At 42.8% G+C, this 24,279-nt stretch overlaps 1 protein-coding gene across 4 annotated transcripts in view; it reads left to right on the top strand.

Moving 5' to 3' along the window:
* SEMA3F (semaphorin 3F) overlaps window positions 1-24,279 on the top strand; it is a 175,084-nt gene that overhangs the window by 48,978 nt on the left and 101,827 nt on the right. The gene's annotated exons all lie outside the window — the stretch shown is intronic.

Genomic DNA, 24,279 nt, shown 5'->3' with positions numbered 1-24,279 from the left:
AGGGTGAGTCACCTGAACCAGTCCCCATCTGGAATGAGCTTTCTGTTAACAAATGTGCTGCCTTCTAGGAAACGAAATTTGGGTTCTGATTACTCTGCTGGCATTTCAATTAAATCCAGTCACCCAGATTAGAAAGGGAAAGACAAAAAAAGAAAAGCCAAGACCCATCTTTCTCTCACACACAAAACAGCACAGTTCCTGCTGACAAGAACACTGGGAAGTAGTTATTGAATATAAACACACTGTGTAATTTACATGTTAATTATGTTGAATGTGCTACAAGGCCATAATTAGAAACTAATTGGGTGAGAGCACAAGTAATTGGTTTTGCTGGCAGGGCGGACATCCCTGTGATGCACCTGGGAAGTCTACAAAGTCCGGGGAGGGGGAAATTCTTGCAGTCTCCTGTGCCAGTCCCCTGGGCCCAGGTATTTTTTAAAAGAAAAGACCAGAAATTGGCTATATGTGTCAATGAACTCTGTGTTTAAAAATAAATATAACAATCATCATCCTTTATTTAGCCATTTAGGCTGGCTTTGCTAGGGGCAACATCTTCCAATAGGGCTCCTACCAATGATTTCAATCCAGGAGAGTAATTTTCTTCAGCTAAAAGTGAAACCAAAGGAGTCTTCTATCAGATATGAAGTATTTACAATACTGAAGAATTTGGGGTGGGGGTGGGGAGAGCTCTCTCTTCACTACATGAATATCAAAGAATGGTTAGGTTCCTCTTCTCACAAAAGAATGCTTGAGCCAGAAAATGGCTACTGATTATTTGCATATATTAATATATCCAAAAATATTCAATTCTTAATTTCTGTATCGCTCGGCAGCAATGCTGTGCTAAAAATACATTTAGTACTAGGAATGAATTGATATTCAATTAATGACATCAGTGTGGAAAGTGTAGTGCAGGGTAGAGGAAGGACGGGGGGGGGGGTTGCACTCTCTCTTTAAATGGACAAAACAGGAGTAAAGGCACTGACAAATTAGTAGCTAAAATAGCATGGAAGGCACTTCAGACCTATCTTAGATATATATTTTTTTCACTCCAAGCCTTAGGACCACAAAATCTAGGGGAAGTCCCCCAGGATCTTTAGCCAGGTTGGAGTCATCGCTGATCCTTGATCTGTGCCCCACTTGTAGTCATCAGGCTCAGACCCAGCTCCCATGAGATTCAGGTGGCTGCAAGACAGGCAAATCAAGCTAGAGAACAACGCCGTCAAAATGTGTTTTGAATGGCTATTTCTAGGATTGACATTTTGAGGTCTCTTCTGATGCAGTACTTTGCACTCACAAACTGACCTTTTTAAAGGGATCTGTGGGAAGACATACAAATGGAAATATTTCACAGGATTTCTTTACTTGGATCTATTAAATCCACTTCCTCCATGTAGGATTTCTTCAGGATGTGATGTCCTGAATGGGAGAAGTTTGTGAATGAGCCTATTCGTAAAGGAGGGAAGTTGTTCTTAGGAAGCCACATAGACAAATGTGACAATTGGCAGATAAGAATTCAAGTGGTGGAACAGGTAAAGAGGGGTTGGGAGTATCACCTGGACTTGGAAGGGTGGCTATGAAGGAACTGTATAAATAGAACCTCAAGTATACAGCTATATTATTGAATGTCAAAGCCAAGATCATCCATGTTATCATATTTCCAGTTTCTGTGTATGGTTGTGAAAGCTGGACAGTGAAGAAAGTCAGCAAGAAAAAAAAAACCCTGGTTATTTGAAATGTAGTGCTGATGGAGACTTCTTCAGATACCATGGATTGCTAAAAAGACAAATGAATGGGTCTTAAAACAAATTGGGTCTGAACATTCTTTAGAAGACTAGATGACATAAGACTGTAATACTTAGGACATATCATGAGAAATCACTAGAAAAAACAATAATGCCTGACAAAGTGGAGGACAGTAGGAGAAGACTAAGACTTGAAATGTAATTCCCCTGTAATGTGATCTTAGTCAAGGATGCCACAGAATTGAATTTGCAAGACCTGAGCAGACCACTTGAAGACAAGGTTTCTTGGAGGTCTCTTCTTGAAGGCCTCTTTTTCATAAGGCCACCATAAAGTCAAACTGACTAGGTGGCGAATAACAGAAAGTTATATATGTGGGCTGGTACAGTTGCTTAATTGTCACTGAGGAGAGTAGTTTGTAAAGGAATTGCAAAGGAGATATGCTGCTCAAGGGACATATTAATTGATATGTGAGGATACATGAGCTTTTATTGTTGATTGTCCTTGAGTGGACCTCAACTCATGTGAATGAGATATCTCTAAGCCTCCCTATCCTCCACTGCTCTGCTTAGGCTCTGTGGATTCAGGCCCGTGGCCTCCCTAATTAAGTCTATTCATAGGGAGTGCCATCTTCCTCTCTTTTTACTGCCCTCTACCTATGCTCAGTACTGTTCTCCAGCACTACATCTCAAATGAGTTGATTTTCCTCCTATCCACCTTCTTCACTGCCCAGCTCTCACATGTGCTACTGCTCCTTGACAGGCAGAATCCATACATTCCAGCTAAGAAGAGCTGGAATGTGAATGTTTGCAGATTATGACAACAAAAGATAACTCTTGCTGAATTGGAAAACGGTCTATCTAGCAAAGCATCCTTTTCCCTCAGTGACTAGTATTGAGAAGCATATTGCCTTCAAGCCAGTTGGGAGTCACAGACAGGTCCTTTCTCCATAAATTTGTCCACTATCCCAAAACAATCAAAACTGGCAGCCATCTCTAGATCTTGTGAGTGAATTCCGAAGAATTTCCTTTAATCTGTCTTGAATCTTCCAATTTCAGTAGATGATCCCAGGTTGCAGTATTATCCACCTTTTCCCCTGATCAAATGACCAGTATGTTGACCATACATTCTATCTAACCAGTGTAGGCTTTAAACTTAATAAATAAATAAACTGTAGTCAGAGGAAATGCAAAAGCTTCTTTAAGTCTTGCCTGTGAAAGCAGCCTTAGAAAAGCAAGGCTGGGCTAAGCTGTGCTGGACTGAAAGCTACATTTGGAAGTGAAGCAGATGTTATTTCTCCTCCACTGTTTCATAACCTGATAACAGGGAGTCACCAAAAGCAATTAAAAGGTTGTAAATTTTTAGAACTGATGCAGGAGGATTCTGCTTTATGGAGCCTATAATCAGCCTGTGGAATGTAATGCCAGCTCTGAGCATTGAGCCAAATACTGTGGGGAACTTAGATAAAGGACTGGATATTTTCATGATCACTGGCATCTTTTATAGCTGGTTTAGAAAAGATAAGGAAGGTAATTAAATTTTGTGCTGTAGGGTGAAATATGATCTCCTCCAGGGGTTCAGGTTGGAAAGTCCACACCTGCCTATGTGCTCACAGCACTGGGTTATCTGTATGTTGCACATACATAGACAGGTGTGGACTGGTTGTGAAATGGATGGGAGGAGAGCAGAGACTGCTGTTCCTTCAAGGCAGAAAGACAGAATTCAGGAGAAGAATGGGCCAGAAGGGCAAAAGTCTGAAGGCAGAAACCTAATGGCCACTGGGCCAGGATCATGATCATGCCCCATACTAGAAGTAGCTATGTTGTGTAGGTGGCAGCAACAGAAATAAAATAGAGGCCAGTGGCACACTGGCCATGAAATTAATCCATAGCCTGCTGTCACAGTTGTCACTCAGCAGATAGAAAATTAGAGAGAGAGAGGAGCCGGCATGGTGTAGTGGTTTGAACATTGGACTATGACTCTGGAGACCAAAGTTTGAATCCTCATTCAGTCATGGAAATCCACTGGGTGATCTTGGGCAAGTAACACTCTCTCAGCCTCGGAGGAAGGCAAAGGTAAACCTCCTCAGAACAAATCTTGCCAAGAAAACACCATAATAGGTTCATCTTAGGCTGCCCATAAGTCAGAAACAACTTGAAAGCACACAAGAGAGAGCTAGTGTGCATCTATATGCACCAACACATTTCAAATCATATGACAATTAACAACACCAGAACACTGGGCATTTAATAGATAAGCTCATAATTCAGCTATAGCACCTGAAGTTAAGATATTGTTACAGTCAGCTCATAACAATCTTTCCTTATGGCACCATATTTTGCTGGAGGATGAGATACAAACCCATGCGATACCAATCCAATGCGAAAGATGCCAGATTTCTTAGAAGGTTTTGTGGCTTTGAGAATTTCTTATTTTCTGATATTGAGCCTCTATCTCTATCAGATTAGAACAGTGGACATTTTAAAACAAAGATAACTGCATGGGGGTCATGGGCCAGTTTCTCCCTAATCTACTGTGTGATGTATCCCCCTTCCAGCAAGCCCAAATACCTTCACTTTCCTCTGAAGTTTCTTTCCAAATGGTGACTGGAACAGCCCACTTCCTGTCACCATTTGGAGAAGGATCGCAGAGGAAATATCTGGAGGTAGTATGGTGTTCTGGGGTGTTTATGGGGTTTGGGCAGGAGTATTTTGGCATCTTTTCACATGTTTGTGAGCGCTTTCTGCATGATTTGGAGGCAAAAATTGCCTGAAAAATGCTAGGTTTTTTGTTTGTTTGTTTTTTGTCTTTTTTAAATGGAGAAGTTGGAGGAAGCTTTGAAAGACTAGTGGAGGGTTTCTGGGAACACAAAAGTGGATTCCAAGGTGGGCATGCAGCCCACAGGTCTCATTTTATCCAGCTTTGTTTTAAAAGATAACTCTATAGTCGAGGACATTCCAGTGCACTTTGGTAGAGCCAGTGTCATGCCAATAACTGCTATGAATAGGAAAAATTGATATTTTCTTGTTTCAGAGCTCGGAAGGTATGCATCACAACTGACATGTTACAAATGTAACACTTTGCTTTGAGGGGGGGGGGGTTAATGAGGCCATGGTGTTCCTTTTGCAAAGCAACATATTGACTGGCAACATTACATATTTCCATATTGGGAGTAACACTGTAACTTTTTCTCCTTGCTTTTAGGGCAAAAGTGCTTTGGGGGTATATTATTTTAGATTTTTGTTAAAGAAAAGGAATTTTTTTAAAGGCAGTGAATAATGTAAGAAGTCATCATAATGAAGAAGGTTAAGCAATAAATAATGGCAGTAGGGAAAAACTGAGCAATAGGAGATGAGGATGGTGGTACAAGTTATTACTTTTTTAAAAAGTAATGTTCCAGGTTCACGTCACAAAGGATTTTCGGGATCAGCAAGAAACCAGCATCTTCTCTGCTAGCCCAGGATGGAGTTCTGTATGTTCATTGATTGGCCAGTGCCTGGGAGTTCCGGGATTATCTTCTGTCCACAGCCAATTAAAAGAGGATTAGGCTGTCAGCCAGCCATGGCAGTAGGGTTTTGTTGGTCCCCTGTCGTGCAGGGCTGCTTGCTGTATTGCAAGACAAGATACTTTGTTAGGAAATCATTCCCTCTAATTAGTTGTTCACTACTTAATAACTTGTTTCATTTGGAAACATAGGTGCTGGGGGGGGGGGGGGGCGATACCATGTCCCTGGATCCCTCACAAAGCAGGAATCCCAGGGAGAGGACAGAGGCATTTCTCAAACCCTGGGAGTGGAATTGAGACCAGGCCCCAGAGCAAGGTATCTGGCTTTCTCAAGCAAGGAAAACATTGCCTCTGCAGAATGGCCAGCCCACTGTGGTGCTGATTTGTTCATACAGGAGGACCTGTTCAGTAGACCTTGTGCTCAGATGAGGCTGGAGAAAAATCAAACTGCTAACTGCACTGGTTTGGTCCCTCAGGTGAAACTGGGTTGGAATAAAAAGAGTAGCAAAGCAGTGCTGTTAACACTGTGTTGCTGCTTGGCAGGGGGTTGAACTCAGTGGCCCCTGTTCAACTCTATGATTCTATGATTCATCACCAGAATTAATTGCTGCATTTACATGCTGTTATATTATTATGCAAATTTCAGATTATTAAAAAAATATTGAAATATTTATATCACACCCTATTTCCAAGTGTGGAACTATATCCCATTTAATGGGAAGTACTAATAAAGGCTTGTATGATCCCTACTCCTAGTCAAAACAAGCAGAAAGAAAAAAATAATTTGGTCTGAAGCAGAATGTTTATTATAGGCCTGTAGTTTGGGAAATGTGGATCCAAAACACACTGCAGAAATAATCCAGTTTGAAACTGCTTTAACTGCCCTGGCTCAATGCTATGGAATTCTGGAAACTGTAGTTTTGTGAGACATTTAGCCTTCTCTGTCAGAGAGCTCTGGTGCCATAATAAACTACAATTCCCAGGATTCCCTAGTACTAAACCAGGGCAGTTGAAGCAGTCTCAAACCGAATTATTTCTGCAGTATGTTTTGGACTGGATTCTGTTTCTGTGGCTAAGCCTCTTTTAACAGAACAGGGTGAAATCCAGCATTGTGCTGGCAGTTACAATGACATCTTTAGTCACAAGTTGAAAATAAGTTATGTAGGGTTTCCCATCCTGAGAATTTATTTTGAGGGTGTGGAGGAGTATGGAGCAGCAGTGGACTAGGAGGATTGCACCTTCCATTTCTTTTGCCTATTGCCTCTCTGCCAGTGGGAATTCACCAACGCATCAATTTATATTTCACCCATCTGTATGGGAGAAAGAATGCTGTGAGAGCCAGGGTTGAATGGTGCTTTGTCAGAAAAGGTTTTGGTATTCACAGTGGCTCAGTTGACTTCAAAAGACTGATGTTAAGGTCTTATAAATGAGAGTAGTCAAGACTGGAAAACATCCAGGTTCCAGGTCACCTGGATTCTGTGACATTTGCTATGGGCAAGTGGAAACTTGAGACATTACCTTATCTAACACACCTGTGCCCTAGCATTGCCTTCTAAAGAAATGGGGTGATACAGGTGCTTTATTTTGCAACCTGGAAACTGATGGTCACCTGCCTGGAGCATACAGCAACTGATGCAAAGAACAGAAGCCAGTGAAAAACAGGTGCTCCTGAAATTTGCATTAGTTTTCTGCTCATAGTCTGCATTCCTGCTACTCTCCAAGGAGAGCTGTGACATCATTGAAGGAAAATAGACTCATGATTTATGTGTAACTTTAACAATTTGTAGAGAAAGTGCATGAGGAATTAGGAAGACTCTCATCACTTGAGCAGCCACTTACGATCCAGTTACAGATGGGGAAACAAGTAGAGTTTTACAAGAAAGGAATGGGCTGTTGAGGCATGAGTCTTGATGCCCTAATAAGTTCGGTTGCTGCCACACTGCAGAATTAATGCAGTTTGATACTGTTTTAACTGTCATGGCTCCATTTCTGGAGTCCTGGGATCTGTACTTTTGTCCTGGCACCACAGCTCTCTGACAGAGAAAGATAAATAGCTCATAAAACTACAAATCCCAGAATTCCATAGCATTGAGCCATGGCAGTTAAAGCAGTGTCAAACTAAAATAATTCTCCAGCGTAGATGCAGACTTGTGTTTCTTCCCTCCCCACAGCTAGTTATGCAATAAGAAATATATTGGAGTGGGAAGCCTGTAATCCTCCAGATGTTGCACAGCTGCAACTCCCATTTGGGCTGATGGGAGTTGCAATCAAACAGCAGCAACAAGGCTGCTTATTAAAAGTATGGGGGAAAGCATTTTCAGAAATTCTCTGAAGATGCCAGCCACAGATTCAGGTGAAACATCAGGAATAAACTCTTCTAGAAAATGGCCACATAGCCTGAAAAACCCACAAAAAATCATTTTCAGAAAGTTTGGCACATCAAAGTAAATTGAACAGGGGTAACAGAGAAGGGAAATTTGCCTTCCTTTATGGAAACTTGGCTTCCCTTTCTTATGCAAACAAGGAGTGTTCAATCCACCAGCAGTTCAGACTTCTTTGGGGATAGTACCAATTGCACAGAGAGAAAAATAAAGGAAGATAACAAAACAGCAATATTAGTTGCCTACAGTGAAGAACTGCATCCCCAGCCCACAGGTGTGTAAATCTCATTGGTTCAAAGGGACCACTTTAATTGGAATTACCAACAGGAATCGGGCCTGACTATAGAATGGAGTAAAAGTGAGCATGATTGGTTAACTGGAATCCTGAGAGGGAACATTCTACCCTGCTGTATTTGCAGGTATGACCCCCTTGTCTGAGGGGCAAATGTTCCTGGATTTATGCAGAAATGCAAAACTTAAAATAATAGCAAACAAACCCCATTGAAATGAATTACTTCAGGAGGAAGTTAACCTTGGAGTTATCCTAGAGATTCTCAGAGAGAATACATTTCTAGGCATTTTTAGTTCTCCGGCATGAGTCTGTGGTCCACTTTTTCTGGAAGCATAGCATAGAATCATGCTAAAGGAGCTAAACAATGCTGCTGCTGCTGTTGTTATTGTTGTTGTTGTGTGTCTTCAAGTTGTTTCTGATTTATGGCAACCCTATCACAGGGTTTTCTGAGGCTGAGAGTATGTCACTTGCCCATGGTCACCCAGTGGGTTTCCATGGCCAAGAGGGGATTTGCACCCTGATTTTCAAAGTTGTCGTCCAATACTCAAATCACTACACCATGCTGGAAAGACAGAACACTTTTTTTAGGATGTGGGTAAGTGAAACTTCTCATACCAGTCCAGCAAATACAGGGTTTGTACTGTTCTAGTAGCAAATACAGGACTGCCAGACTGAATACTCAGCATGACTCTTATACCCTTAATGATTGGGTAGAAGACAGAATTTCAGCAGGAACAGTATTGCTTATCATGCAACTAGGTAACAAGCAATACCTGCTGAAATTCCTTCTTCAGCACAACCATTAAAGCTACAGGAGCCATCTCCAGTTTTAACTTTGACAACACTAAATAAATATTCTCAGAGTGAATATTTGGAAATGGTTTTGCTCCTTCTCACAGGTGATAATTGGAAGAACAACATGCACTCGAAAATTGTCCCATGCTTGAATGGTGATGGTGGTTGGCTAAATGATGAACTGTTCTCACCTCTGACAGAACTCTCACAAGGGTCCCAGGAAGATGTAAAGTATCTGATGGGCCCCTCAGGCCATTGTAGGACTCCTGCATGCTCCTCCCCTTTCTTTTTTCCCTCTTGCCCATTCCATTTGATTGAAAGGCAGGGATTAGGCAGCTATGGCTTCTCCTAGGTTACTTACTGATGTCAGCATTTTGTGTGGATTTAGGTTTGGAAGAAGGTCAGAGGTCATTATGTAGACTTAGCTGCCTGTCCATCACCTTTACAGAGGTCAGGCTAGCAGTCCCCTGGCTGTCGCTGTGAATCAGGCGTGCAATCAGGAGGAGGGATGGCTGTCTATCAGAGTCCCCTTGCCTCTCTGTCTCTCTCCCTTGCCACCCTGTCCCACCTTTGTGGACTGTTAACTGGGTGGGTGTGTTCACCCACCTCAGATCACTCAGGCATGAAGCCTTTTCAGTTTTCCTTTGTCTGCCAGTTGATGTTTGACTTTCAGTGCAGGAGGGTGAATTGAAAAGCTGAACAGTGAATTGCACAGCACAGTGGGGGCTGCCATTCCATTCAGTCCTTTATATGGTATCTTCGTTTCATTCACTTGCAAGGGATATGTTGAATAAAACCTTTTGGACAGAAACAGGTCCTTTGCAGTAGAGTCCTGGGGAGAGAGGAACATAAGGTTTAAAGATCCTGGGAAAAGGTGGCAATAGGTTTAATGAGTTTCCAGATCCCTACAAAGCCTTTTCAGCAAAGGTCTAGAACTGCCACAGGCAAGGACAGCACCACATGGGGGGAATCAATAGCTGAGCCAGGATTTGGGATTGAGGCAGCAAACCCAACACAGATTTGTTCCTTGCAGTTCACAAGAGCCTTGCATTACTGGTGCAAGGAAAACAAATGCTGAAGGAAAATTCCAGATCATGAAAATCATGCCTAGAATACCAAAGGTATGCATTTTGATGGATTCCATTTCAGCGCTAATGTACATACTGCATTGCTAAGTCTGATCTCCCCAAGCCTTGCTAAGGTACTTTAATTTGCATTATTCTGTAACATTTATAAAGTTAGCCAAAGTGAAGTCATATTAGTTTCTCCTATAGGTTCTTCCAAATTAGAGGCATTGGTGTGGACCTGTGTGGGTTCTGCTCTAGGTACATACTTTCGTCAAAGACAAATGTGCCCCAGAGGAAAAGTGATCGAATTCTCTGTAGTATGTTTTTGTACTACCTGTTTATCACTGTAGTGTCCAGACTGGGGCACAGGAAGCTTTTATCTGAGTGGCATTCCAGAAGAAATGGGGGAGGGGAGTGGTCTGCCCTAGAGAAGTAGGAATCAGGACAAACAGAGGAATATAATTTGTGCTACATTTATGTATTCTGTGCCTTGACAGTGATGTTTCCCATTACTTGCGGTTTTTGTTTGCTGATGGGTTGTCCATTCAAAGGGACAACATATTCTGAGTGGAGTTATACTCCCTTTGAAAAAAATCAGGTGCACAGCTAGAGCCAGTTCTCTCAGTAGAGGCAGGATAGGCAAGGTGCAGTCCTCCAAATGTTGTAAAACTGCATCTCCCATCAATCTTAGTCTGCATAATTAATGGTAAAGAATGATGGAAGGGCAGGACTTTACCCACTCCTGCATTAGAGGTTCAGGTGTCCTTGCGGGCACAGGTCAAGGCTTGTTCAGAACAGAGACAGCTTAGCCTCAACTTTTCTTACTCCTATTTAGCACTTAGCAATAGCACTTTGATTTCTGTACTGCTTTATAGTGCTGAGCATTCTCTAAGTGGTTTACAAAGTGTTAGCCAGCTTCCCCAAAGAAGCTGGGTACTAATTTTACTGACCTATATAAAGGATGGAAGGCTGAGTCAACCTGGAACTCTGCATGATGGAACTCATATTTTGGCTACAGTACCACCATTTAACCCTTGCATTACCAGGGCTTCTCCTCCACTGACCCTGAGAGGAAGGAATCCTGCCCATATGGACTCCAGTCACCTAGGAGATACCAAATTGTTCTTTAGAAATGGCTTGGAAGACTTGGGTTCTTTATCCAAATATACAGCATAAGAGGCTGGATATCTGGTAGGTACATGTATTACCTGCTTGCCAAATCACAATGAACCCCACTCAGTCCCAGTCGGTGCCAGGTCTTTTCAAACATGTCATAGAATCTAAAAGTTAGTCCACCTTTTGCCATGCAGGAATCCACAAATAAAATATTCCTGAAAGATGGCCATCCAGACTTTGTGTAAAGACCTTGAAAAATGGAGTCTGTCTGTCTGTCTATCTGTTTCTTTTTCTCTTGCTGCCATACCTTGGAAAAGTTAGTATTTTGGACTACCGCTGTCAGAATTTCCCCCATCAGGCTAGCTAATGGCTGAGAAAATTCTTGGAGTTGTCTTCCCCCAAAGGATAACAAAGTCAAACTTCATATAGTCTTACAGCAATATCTGGCTGTGTTCATAAAATGTACTGTAGAATGGATAAATCTAATATAAGTTATGCCTGCTCTTGGATGAATCTCAAATTTGCCAGAAGATATACACAACCAGCTTGGCATAGGCTCAGAGCCAACATCATGGCCGGCTCTCTCCGCAATCACCACACACTGAAGTGGTCATGAGAATAGGCAAAATGTTCCTGGCATACATAGAGCCAACTGTGCTTCCATATGTTTGCTATGCTTTAAAGATAAGTCAGGGAACTGGAAAAGCCAGCTATTTCAGTGCTTTCTATATTTGTCTATATAGGAGAGACTGAGAGGCCTAACGTACTGCTACTAAGATTTCTGAGATTAAAATAAGGGCATGAAAATGAAAGAGGACTTGCAATGGTAATGGAGTGCTGCTGGCTAGATTCCTTAGATAAATAAAGGTGTGTGTATGTGTGTGTGTGGGGGGGGGCACTTATAAAGTTTTTTGGAAAGAAAAAGCAAGATGGGATTACAAATGGCCCTCCATATCTACGGATTCTTTATTCCCAGATTCAAGCATTAATGGCTTGAAAATATTCAGAAAATATATAAATTCCAAAAAGCAAAATTTGATTTTGCTATTTTATATAAGGGACATCATTTTTCTATCCATTGTATTTAATGGAACATGAACATCCATAGATATTAGTATTCATGGCGGGTCCTGGAACCAAACTCCAGCAGATACCAAGGGCCCAATGTATTATGTATCCAAACTTTTTCTGATTCATGTACCAACTTCTATGTGGACTTGAGATGAACTAGTTTGTAGTAGGGCTACTTCCAACATCATATTCTGCAGCTTAAATTTTGAAAACCTTATAGGGATGGGTGAGATCACAACAGAGCTTTAGATGGAAAGATCTTACTTTATCCATCTAATGAAAAGGACTTTTGTCTGTAAAAGCTTCTACTGTGATCAGTTTGTTAGCCTGTAAAGTGTTACAAAACTGTTGTACAAAACTACAAAACATTGCCCAATGTTGTTTAGAAAACAGTTGAGGTATATGGAATCTGTGGTTTTGGGGCCTGACAAGATGTCTCAAGAGAGGTGCTGTCTTACTGTGTAATGAATTGGAGAGGCTAACAAGAGTTGTCTAGCACACTAATTGTTACCTCTTCCTTTTGGTTCATGTGGAAACCAGTGACACGGCAAGGCAAAGCCTTCAGGATATCATAACAGATTATGTGGCTCAGGGAGGGAGCTGAAGAACCTGGATGTACAGGTTGAAGGGCACTGCCCAGGAAGGAAGAGAAGAACAGTGCAGGTGAAAAACTGGTACCACATAAGGTACCACTGGGAATGATTTGGCTGCTTGGACTATGGTGTGCAGTTTCATGAAGACAGACTTCTGGTAAGGAATGGGTTCTAATTCGCAGTAGTAGAGAGGAACTTTTTTTGCTAAGAGTCTGAAAAATCTGATTAAGAGGGCTTTCAACTGAGTTATGTCAGGGAAGGAGACAGTTTTCTTGAGGGCATCAGTTCCATCAAATATTGGAGATAATACTATACAGGGAAGAAGGCAAATAGGAAAAGAACCCAACAGTGGAAGGAAAAAACCCCTGAAACTCTTAAAAATGTAGATGGGGGGATGGTCCAAGATATCTCTAGACTAATGCACAGAGTATGAGAAATAAACAAGATGAATTCTTAACACAGCAAAGCAAATAATTAATAATAATAATAATAATAATAATAATAATAATAATTCTATTTCCTGCCTCTCCCTGCGGATCGAGGCAGGATCCCATCAATATCAGCAATACAGTTTACAAAGTACATAACAGATTAAAAACATCATCATATAACCACAATGTACAGTAAAATACAGTACAATACAATACTAGTCAATGCTAGTCAGCCAGCAATATTACAGTAGGGGAAACAACGCATCTGATTCATCTGTTTTTTCATATAATCTAAATGGGGTGGGAATCTTCACTATAGCAGGTCAGGTGGATATGCCCGCTGGAAGAGATCCGTCTTTAATGCCTTCTTGAAGGCTACTAATGATGTAATGAGACAGATCCCTTCTGGCAAGTTGTTCCATAATTTTGGGACTGCGGCCGTAAATGCTTTTTGGGAAGTAGTGACCAATCTGTTTGTTTTTTTTTTTTTTTTGGTTTTTTTTTGTATTCCAGCAGTTTCTTCCCTGAAGTTCTGAGTGTGCGGGGCAGATTGTGTAGGGAGAGGCATTCCCTTAAGTAACTCGGGCCCGAGCCATGTAGGGCGTTCAAGGTGACAAATCAGTAGCCAGTGTAAAGATTTTAGTATTGGTGTAATATGGTCCAATCTTGATGTTCCCGTGACCAATCTGGCTGCAGCATTTTGAATTAACTGAAGCTTCCAAACTTGGTACAAAGGTAGCCCCATGTAGAGCGCATTGCAGAAATCTAAACGAGAGGTTACCAGTGCATGCACCACTGCTTCAAGGTCCCTCCGAGCCAGGTAGGGGCGCAGCTGGCGTATCAACCGAAATTGGTACCAAGCACTCCTGGCCACCGCCTCCACATGCGATGTTAACTGTAGAGACAAGTCCAGGAGCACTCCCAAACTGCAGACTTTGTCCTTTAGGGGAAGTGTGACCCCGTCCAGGACAGGTTGACAAATCTCCCCACCCAGCCCAGGGGTTCCTATCGCAAGTACCTCCGTTTTCTCTGGATTCAACCTGAGTTTGTTTTCCCTCATCCAGCCCATTACTGACTCAAGACAGGCATTTAGAGGAGAGATGCCATCCTTGGTCACTGCAGCAGTCGGGGACACAGAGAGATGGAGTTGGATGTCATCGGCATATTGATAACACCGCGCCCCATATCTCCGGATGATCTCTCCCAGCGGCTTCATATAAATATTAAACAGCATGGGAGACAGAATGGCACCTTGAGGGATGCCCAGTGTCAACTCCCGCTTATGAGAGCAACTGTCTCCCAGCATCACCATCTGGAATCTGCCCGAGAGATAGGATTTGAACCACTGGAGCGCAGTGCCCCCGATACCTAAATCCCTCAGGCGTTCCAGAAGGATTCCATGGTCTATGGTATCGAAGGCCGCTGAGATGTCCAAGAGCACCAACAAGGTCACACTTCACCCGTCGATGCCCAGACGGAGATCATCGACCAAGGTGACCATGGCAGTCTCAACTCCGTAACCTGCCCTGAAGCCAGTTTGAAATGGGTCTAGATATTCGGCTTCATCCAAGACCGCCTGGAGTTGGAAGGCAACTGCCCTCTCAATCACCTTGCCCAAAAATGGTAACAAAGAGACTGACCTGTAGTTGTTTCTAATCAGGGGATCAAGGGAGGGTTTTTTCAAGAGTGGTTTAACCACTGCTTGTTTAAGTTGAGATGGAAATATCCCCTCCCTAAGAGATGCATTAATGATGATTTGAAGTGAGGTTACTACTGCATCCCCTCCCTGGATGGTCAGCCAAGATGGGCAGGGATCTAGAGGGCAAGTCGTCTTCCTTACATGTCCAAGCAGCTTGTCCACTTCATCAGTATTCACAAGCTCAAAGTGATCCAGTCTAACACCGTCCACGGGGTCAATGGACGCCTCTCTTATAGTTTCTGTTGTAATATTGGCATTGAGATCAGCCCTGATCTGAGAGATTTTATCTGCAAATATGATTATAATAAGCAGCACTGAAACCTAGTGGGCTGAGTCTCATGATTCGAATGTAGTAATAGAGAGGTATAACCTATTTCAGAGAATAGACCAAACAGGAACAGGGGAGAGAGAAGAGTAGCACTATATCTTAGGGAGCATAGAATCATACAATCATAGAGTTGGAAGAGACCACAAGGACCATCCAGTCCAAGCCCCCAGCCATGTAGGAATACGTAATCAATCCACTCCCAACAGATGGCCCATTCACCGTCTACTTAAAAACTTCCAAAGAATTAGACTCCACCACTCTCTGAGACAGCGTTTTCCACTGTTGAACAGTTCTTACTGTCAGGATGTTCTTCCTAGTGTTTTGGTGGAATCTCTTTTCTTGCAGCTCTTGGGCCAGAATATTCCAGGAGCAGTCCTTAATATTTTGGCCAGTGTGGAGAAGTCCCTGAAGTTACAGGGCTATCCCTTTTGGTGGGGAAAAACTCTTTGGGGTGTGAAATGGCACAGGAGAGCCAAAATATGATGAGGTTTTATCCCCTGACTGCTAAGGGGCAGTGGGGATGCATTTGGGGATGTTCTTGAAGCACTACATAAAAAACTGGGCCTACATGCAGCCTTCAGGCCACATTTCCCCCTCTTGTAAACATAAACTTTTTTGGACTGTGAAGTGGGCTCCCATCTGTGAAAACATTTGTTGTAATAAATTTGTTAGTTTTTCAGATGCTACAGAGCTCTGCTGTTTTTGATGCAACAGACTAATATGGCTAGCTCTTTTGCAATGATTATCTGAGGAGTTTATAGGACCAACATTTGAAACACAAAATTGAAGAAAAGAGTGCTTGTGTGTAGACATGTATTATTTCTCCACATGTTTCATCATCAACATCATCATCTGTAATGCTGGGCAGAGAAAAGTAACATCAGGAAGAGTTCTTGGTGGCTTTGGGCAATGCCATCTTTAACAATATGCTGAAAAGTGGCTCACTATAATCCCTATTTCCCTCCACACTCCACATTGTCCCTGATGTTCTCGGTGTTTTGCTTATTTTTATCCTGCCTTTGATGGATGGCTTTAATGATGTTGTAACTTTTTCCACTGATTCCATTCTGCAGCTATTTAAATAGCTCTCTAAATGTCTATAAAACAAATATCTTCCGCTGTGTCTTTTGTTCCTCTCTGGTTTGTTAACGAATGTCTGTAAAGTAGAGAAGTGCTTAGTGATGGGTTCCTTGGGCAGTATCCAGTTCATGTATAATATTCTGAGATGCCGGATGCTGTTTGGAAGGTTCCAGCCACTTCCTATTTTATCTTGGGTTTGGCATTTTATGTAATCAATGTGACACCTGGAGGGCCCCAAGGATACAAAAATTATCCCTTAGATCCTGGTGTGTTTGGGCAACTGCAGACAAGATGGGGGTCCATTTTTCTTTCCTACACCTGCCTTGCAGGCCACAGCAGCATGTTTCAGCAACCTGAAGTGATGTGTGGTCAGTGAGCTACCCAGCTGAATCCTGCTTGATTAGGACTAACTGAGGAAGCTGGATTTTTAAAAACATTCCTTTCTCTGTTCTGATATACATCACAAGTGCTCTCTGAAGGTTTTAGCCTTCTAAAATTTTAGGGTTGTTGCCATTCACTGGGCTTAAATTCTTTCCAGGTTTTCTGGATGCAGGAATTGGTATGTATTGCATTCCCCTCTTGAAGTAATACCTCACAAGCTGGGTTTGCTTCCTGTTGGAGCCCTGATTTGTAGTTCTCTAGGATGCCCTGGTGAGTACAGCATATTTCAGCATCAAGTGGCTCCAGCTCCTGCATCCCCCTACCACAATTGACCAGTAAATGATGACATTCCATTTCAGTCAGTTGTTTGTTTATGCTAGCTCCTGTGGTTTGCTATGGATTACTCAACACTTCTGCTGAAGATTCAGTTTTGCTTTTGCCTTTCCAGACTGTGCTATATGCAACAAGGTGTTCTCTAAATCAGATTGTGATTCTATAACAGACATCACTGTGCTTTGACTGTGCTGTTCTACAATATGTGCTTCTGCCCTCGCTTCTCCATATCTTCAATCTCTCTCTCTCTACAGGCTCCTTCCATTCGGACTTCAAACATGCTCTCATTTCCCCTATACTGAAAAAACCTTCTCTTAACCCCTCCTCTTTGTCTAGCTATCGTCCGATTTCTCTTCTTCCCTTTCTTTCTAAGGTTTTGGAACGGGTTGTTTATTCTCGTTGTCTTGAGTTTCTTGAAGCCAACTCCATTCTCGATCCCTTTCAGTCTGGCTTCCGCCCAAGGCATTCCACAGAGACAGCCCTCACCAAGAACTCAAACGATCTTTTACTGGCCAAGGCAAATGGCCTTTACTCTGTTGTCATCCTTCTTGATCTGTCTGCAGCCTTTGACACTGTTGATCACTCTCTTCTAGTTAATATACTTTCTGACCTTGGGTTCTCAGACTCTGTTCTCGACTGGTTTCGATCTTATTTGTCTGGCAGATCTTTTGCAATGGTTGCTGGCGGTCAGACTTCTTCTCCTGTTCCCTTATCTGTTGGAGTTCCCCAGGCTCTGTTCTGGGTCCCCTTCTGTTTTCTCTCTACACACTGTCCTTAGGAAAACTCATTAGCTCTTTTGGTTTTTCCTACCATCTGTATGCCGATGACACCCAGTTGTATCTTTCCACCCCCGACCTTTCTCCAAGGCTTGAACAGCAAGTTTCGTCTTGCCTCACAGCTGTCTCGCAGTGGATGTGCCATCAGCGTTTGAAGCTCAACATGTCCAAGACGGAGCTTCTTGTCTTTCCCCCTAAGCCCACCCTTCAACACTCCTTTTCTGTCTCTGTGGACAACATTTGTATTCAACCAGTCCAGCAAGCCTGCAGTCTTGGTTTTATCTTTGATTCTTCTCTGTTGTGTATCCCTCAGATCCAGACCACAGCCAAGGCTTGTAGATTGTTTTTGTACAATATTGCTAAAATCCGACCTTATCTCTCCGCCTCTACTGCCAAGATCCTGGTCCATGCCCTAGTGATCTCACGACTTGATTACTGTAACATCCTCCTGGCTGGGCTTCCTCTTTCTCACCTCCATCCTTTAATCTCTGTCCAGCATTCAGCTGCACGCATTATCAAAAAGCCCTCCCTTCAGCCACCATCTTGGGGGGAGAGAGGCAGGCTAGCTCCAACTGCCTGCCTGAAAGAAGAAAAGCCCTCCCTTCAGCCACCATCTTGGGGGGGGGGGAGAGGCAGGCTAGCTCCAACTGCCTGCCTGAAAGAAGAAAAGCCCTCCCTTCAGCCACCATCTTGGGGGGGGGAGAGAGGCAGGCTAGCTCCAACTGCCTGCCTGAAAGAAGAAAAGCCCTTCCTTCAGCCACCATCTTGGGGGGAAAGAGGCAGGCTAGCTCCAACTGCCTGCCTGAAAGAAGAAAAATCCCTCCTTCCGACAACCATCTTGAGGGGGAGAGAGGCCTGTTATGTTTTATTTTGACTTTGTATTGTACTTCTTGTTTTACACCACTTTGATCTAATTTGGAAAAGCGGTATATAAATAAACATTATTATTATTATTATTATTATTATTATTATTATCATCACTTCCACCAACCACTCTGACCACATCTCTCCTGTGCTGGCATCCCTTCACTGGCTCCCCCTCCCTTTCCGCATTCAGTACAAGCTCCTGCTGTCGACGTTTAAAGCCCTCCATGGACTGGCCCCTCCTTACTTATCAGACCTTCTTTCTCCTCACCTTCCCACCAGGGCCCTCCGTTCTGGTAGTCAAGGTCTGCTGTCCCAGCCCAGGATTTCCTCTGTCCCATCTTGGATTCGCCCCTTTTCACTCGCTGCCCCTCACTCCTGGAACCTTCTTCCCTCGCGAACAAGAGCCATCACTTCTTTAACCAGCTTCAAAACAGAGTTGAAGACCATCCTGTTCAGAGAAGCATTCCCAGGCATTACATAACTGTCACTTGCTATTTGATGTTCTTTTGGTGCCTGTTTTATCAAACCATTTCCTGTATTGCTATGTACTTTATATGTATTAGCCTACGAGCCCCATCACCTTTCCCTTCTCCTTTTATGTCATGTCTTTTTAGATTGTAAGCTTGAGGGCAGGGAACCGTCTAATTAAAAAGATTGTATGTACAGCGCTGTGTACATTTACAGCGCTTTATAAATAAAGGTTAATAATAATAATAACCTTCATGGCTTCCATAACAACCATGGGTCTGTCCCAAGTGATATCTGGCCCTACACATGCTGTTGGGTACACTTCGGACCTTGTTTTCTTTACTGGGTGATGGTGGTCTTGGTGTGATGGAATTTTATGTGGTCATGGACAGATCATTAACTGGTGATGTTTAGACTCATTGAGACTCAGAACCTGTGCAAGGGTGGGGGACCAATTAGGATGACCTGCCCTAGGAGACTGATGGATCTAGACAGTTTCCTGATGGCTCTGGGGGATTTCCTTGTCACCTTAGCAGACAGTTCTATTGAAGCTCTGGCTGACCTCTAGAATGGGAAATGTCCGGGGTGGTGGAGTGCTCCTGAGTGTCCCCTCTTATGGAATGAGCCAAGCCAGCCCCTGATTTTCCAGGGAATTGGCAGTAATGAAGCCAGTTTGACAGAGACTAGAGTGACATTGCTGAAAGGCTCAGAGCAGTTCAGAATGAATTTAGACCACAGCCTATTTGAAGGCATATTCTGTGGCAGTGCAGATTGTTTATTTGGTGTCTCCTTTGCATCTGTAATGAGCCATCAAGGAAAGCAGTTTCAAGTGGTCAGTATTACTCACTGGTCGTCAAGTAGAAAACTACAACAGATGGCATTTCTCCCCCCAATCAGTGTCTTGAGGAGGTAGTGGGCTGGATGAGGAAAAACAAACTCAAGCTGAATCCAGACAAAATGGAGGTACTTACAGTAGGGCCCCCCAAACCAGGTACAGGGTTGCAAACTCCAGTTCTAAATGGGGTCACGCGTTCTACAAAGGACTGTGTTTGCAGTCTGGGGGTGTTCCTAGATCTGTTGCTTCACATAATAAACCAAGTGAATGCAACAATCAGGAGCGTCTGTTATCAGCTCCAGCTGATACGCCAGCTGTGCCCTTTTCTGGAAGTAAAGGACCTAGAAACTGTAGTACATGCACTGGTAACTTCATTACTTGATTTCTGTAATGCGCTCTTCATGGGGCTACCCTTGTGCCTAGTCTGGAAACTTCAACTAGGGCAAAATATGGCAGCTAGGCTGGTTGCCAGAAAAACTAGGAGTGACTGAATAACACTTGTCCTAAAATCTCTTCAATGGCTGCCTGTTAGTTTCCGGGCACAGTACAAAGTGTTGGTTATAACCTTTAAAGCCCTACATGGCTTGGGTCCAACCAATTTGAGGGATCGCCTACTCCCATATAATCCACCCTGCACACTCAGGTCATCTGGGAGGAATCTATTGCAGCCTTTAAAAACCAGACTACCTCCCAGAGGGCCTTCTCTGCAATTGCTCCCAGACTATGGAACGGCCTGCTGGACGAGATCCGTCAAATTGCCAGCTTAGACAGCTTTTAAAAAACTGTCAAGATGGATCTCTTCCGGCAGGCCTTTCCTGAATAAAAGTGTCTGGCCACAAAATGATCACCCCTCACATCATGTATTAGCCCACCACTCTGTCCTTGTTATATTTTTATTGTGTTATTTAAGATATTTTAATCTCCAATTTTAATTGTATCGTGTTTAATCCTGTTTTAAGGGAGGGGGGAATCTGAAACATAATATTGAATGTGGATATTTTAATATGGTGTGAGCCGCTTTGATTGTCTCATCAAAGAAAGTAAAAGCAGCAGAATGGTGGCAGGTCCTGTCTTTTCTAAAGTCTAGTTGAGTCTCAAATAATGATGTAGTCCTGGATTTTTTTTCATGAGTAGGGACTATAACATCATCTAGCCACCTCTTCATTGAGCAGAAATCCCCACAGCAGCTGTATTGTTATAAGATATCCCTGCCATAATCTATGCTTAGTTTTGAGCTATCCCTTTTGCATCCCAAAGTATATGGGGATGTCTTGGACTTCAGTTGGCAAAACCCATTATATTTAAAAAAGATCTGCTCCTGATAGAGATAAAACGGTTAGAAATTCTTTTAGAGTAACACAAATGCCTGACTATTTGGACTGTGGGTATGTACAGACTGTCTTTGTAAAGGCTTGCACATCAAATTTTACCACTTAATTGTCTCCAAGTCTTGATGATTCTGTTGTTATCTCCCTGAATCAACCCTATGGATGTTTACTCAAAGGATAACAGCAGTGTCTTCAATTAATAGGACTTACTGCCAAATAAGCCTGCATAGGATTCCATAGAAACTAGTGTTGCCAGGTTTTCAAAATAGCAAAAAGAGACAGCCAAAATTCATGACACACAGGGTAGAAAATCAGGCAAATCTAATACAGACATTTGGAATGCATCTTCCTACATGCCATTTCACCCATTAAATATGTGTACAACTTAGTTGTTGCCTGCCTATCGTTTATCCTTCAGACTTTGGCTTTATAATGTAGACCTTCCATTCCCTATCTCTTCCAAATACACTGCCTCCCGAACAGGTGAACCTAAGTCTGTTAAAGTCCCCTAAACACTGCAGGGAATGGAAGAGGTTACCTCAGCCTTAGCTCAGCAGGAAAGGAGAAGGAGTGGGTGGGAGAAGATGGTAGAATGTATGCAGAACTATTACAGAGAAGACATTATCTCTTCTCTGAAGAGACTCATCATCAGCAATGATCCATCCTCGTCTAGCAGGTTGAAAACTTTCAAAGAGGTTGCTATAAAAATAGATTTCAGCACTAACAGCAAAGTGACTACAACCAGCAGAAGGAAGAAAGACAAAGTAATGATGATGGAAGGGCATGGACTGAGGATGGATTGATGGGCAAATAGCTAAGAACATGAGTGTCTTCTGAGTTTATGAAGAGATTTTTTTAAAAAAAATAATCCTGTTAGAGCAACCAAAGGAAACAAAGGATTGGCCTCCACCCCAGTCTGGTGCAGAGGACTTCTGCCGGCACCCTGTGCAGACACCAGATGGACTCAAGGGGCCAAAGGGGTGATAAGACAGGCTGAGAGAAGGAGCCCGTCTGTCTATCTTTCATTTAATCTCCCTTTGAGATTGGATTAGCCAGGTGGAAAGCCCTCCACTCCTCTGCTGGAGTTTGGGCTGAATGAAAAGTCCAAAGCAAGTTTGACGTTGCCTCAACTTAGGTTTCTGAGTACATAGTTTGGATATAGAGCAGACTCTCAATAATGCCTTATACATGGGAATAAGGACAAGGCAATACACACTGGCACAGAAACCAGCTCAGTTAATCTAGCAGTAGCCCAAATGTTTCCTGCAGCTGCCTAGAGGAGGGATGCAATTCTTCCCTAATTTTCTTCTTGAAGGAAGCAGCAAGTAATTTTAGCAATTTTCTTCCCACTGCAAGAAGGTCTTCAAAAACAGTGCCATATTCGAAGCCTCTTTGTAATTCAGGACTTATTCTGTGCAAAATTCACATGTGGCTGATTAGCACAGGAAACAGCTTTTTTTCTGCACACAAAGTAGCATTTCTGTGTGGGAATGTGATTTTCGGCACAGAAATGTTATTTTTCACCAAAAACAGCCATATACAATTTTTTCACAGATTAGCTGAAAAGATTCTTTTCAGTCTAGGATTCTTCTCGTCAGGGTTACTCAACACTTGAAAAGTGTGTGTATGTGTTGTTGTTGTTATTGTTTTGTGTGTCTTCAAGCCATTTCCAGTTTAAGGTGTCCCTAAGGCAAATCTAGCATGGGTTTTTCTTGGCAAGATTTTTTGAGAGGAGATTTGCCATTGCCTTCCCCTGAGGCTGAAAAAGTGTGACTTGCCCAAGGTCACCAGTGGGTTTCATGGCTGAGCAGGGAACTGAAGCCTTGTCTCCAGAATTTCAATCCAACACTCAAACCACTATGCCATGCTGACTAGTATGTGTGTTTTACCATTTAAAAAAAAATACTTTTGAATATATTTCCCACCTCTGAACTAGTTCTTTCTTTGTTTCTGCTACACGAACTCTGCTGGTTTGGCACCTTTCAGGGCCTCCCCAGTGCTGTGTTTTGTTTTTTTGGTTTTTTTGTCAGAGGTGGGGGGGAAATGTTCTTTTGGACTGTGACTCCCAAAGTGCCTCAGTCAGCATGTCCACTGGAAGATTCTGAAAGTTGTCATTGCAAAGAGTTATTTTTTCACAGTTCTGCTTTGTGCCAGAGGAGTATCCCATCCTCTCATGGTCACATTTGCATTAGAGAGTTTCTCCTCACCTGTCTATTGGCTCATTGATACACAAGCATCTGTACAATATGCTTGCTTCCTTTTGGGTACTTAACACTAACCTTAAGATCTCTATTAATTGTCATAAGAGGCTTATGGAGGGGATTGCCCATGGGGAGAAGGAGCTGCTTATAATGCCCATGGCTTTTAAAAATCATGTGGTGGCTCAAGTGGTTAAGACGCTGACTCTGTTGATTACAAGATTGGCAGGTTAGCAGTTCAAGGCCTGGGTGCCACATGATGGGATAAGCTCCCATCACTAGTCCCAGCTTCTGCCAACCTAGCAGTTCAAAGCATGCAAATGTACGTAGATAAATAGGTACCACTCCAGTGGGAAGGTAAACAGCATTCTGTGCAGTCATACTGGCCACATGATCACAGAGTATATGGCTCTTTGGTTTAATAATGGAGATGAGCACCAGTCTCTATGGTCGGATGCAACTTGACAACCTTGTCAATGGGGAATACCTTTACTTTTTAAAAATTACCCCATCCTGAGTATAGTAATACCCTTCTCTATCTGTCTTGTCCAGATTTCTAGAAACCACTGTAAGGCAGCTGCCTCCTTTCACAAGTTAAGGAAGTTGTTGGGTTGGAAGGCAATAAAACTATACTGTTGTCATTAGCAGCCCCTCCTGGCCTTCTAGGGATTGTGCAGGTTGTTGTTGACTTTGAAGTGTGAGGTGATTAGGGGGACCCAATGGGAATGAGCAGAGACCTCACTGGGCTAGAGATATTACAATTTCCAGTTTGTAGTCTGGGTTGAAACATTTAATCTGGGGAAAGAAGAATCTCTGATGCTGGTAGAGTGACTTCAGTCCCACTCAATTCCATTTGCAAATGTCATTCTCCATAAATCAGTGTTTTCTGGCTTGGGCCTTTAGGAACCTTCACCCATTAGAACAGACAGATGATTTTTTAAAAAAATGTTTCAGGAATCTCCAGCCAGTCAATACCACCCCCAGCTTATTTGC

This window comes from Sceloporus occidentalis, unplaced genomic scaffold (assembly GCF_023333645.1).
Source record: "Sceloporus occidentalis isolate IW3139 unplaced genomic scaffold, rSceOcc1.0.p SCAF_1, whole genome shotgun sequence".
In the NCBI taxonomy this organism is placed as follows: Eukaryota; Metazoa; Chordata; class Lepidosauria; order Squamata; family Phrynosomatidae; genus Sceloporus; species Sceloporus occidentalis.
The sequence above is the reverse complement of the archived record's forward strand: the minus strand, read 5'-3'. Positions and strand labels throughout refer to the sequence as shown.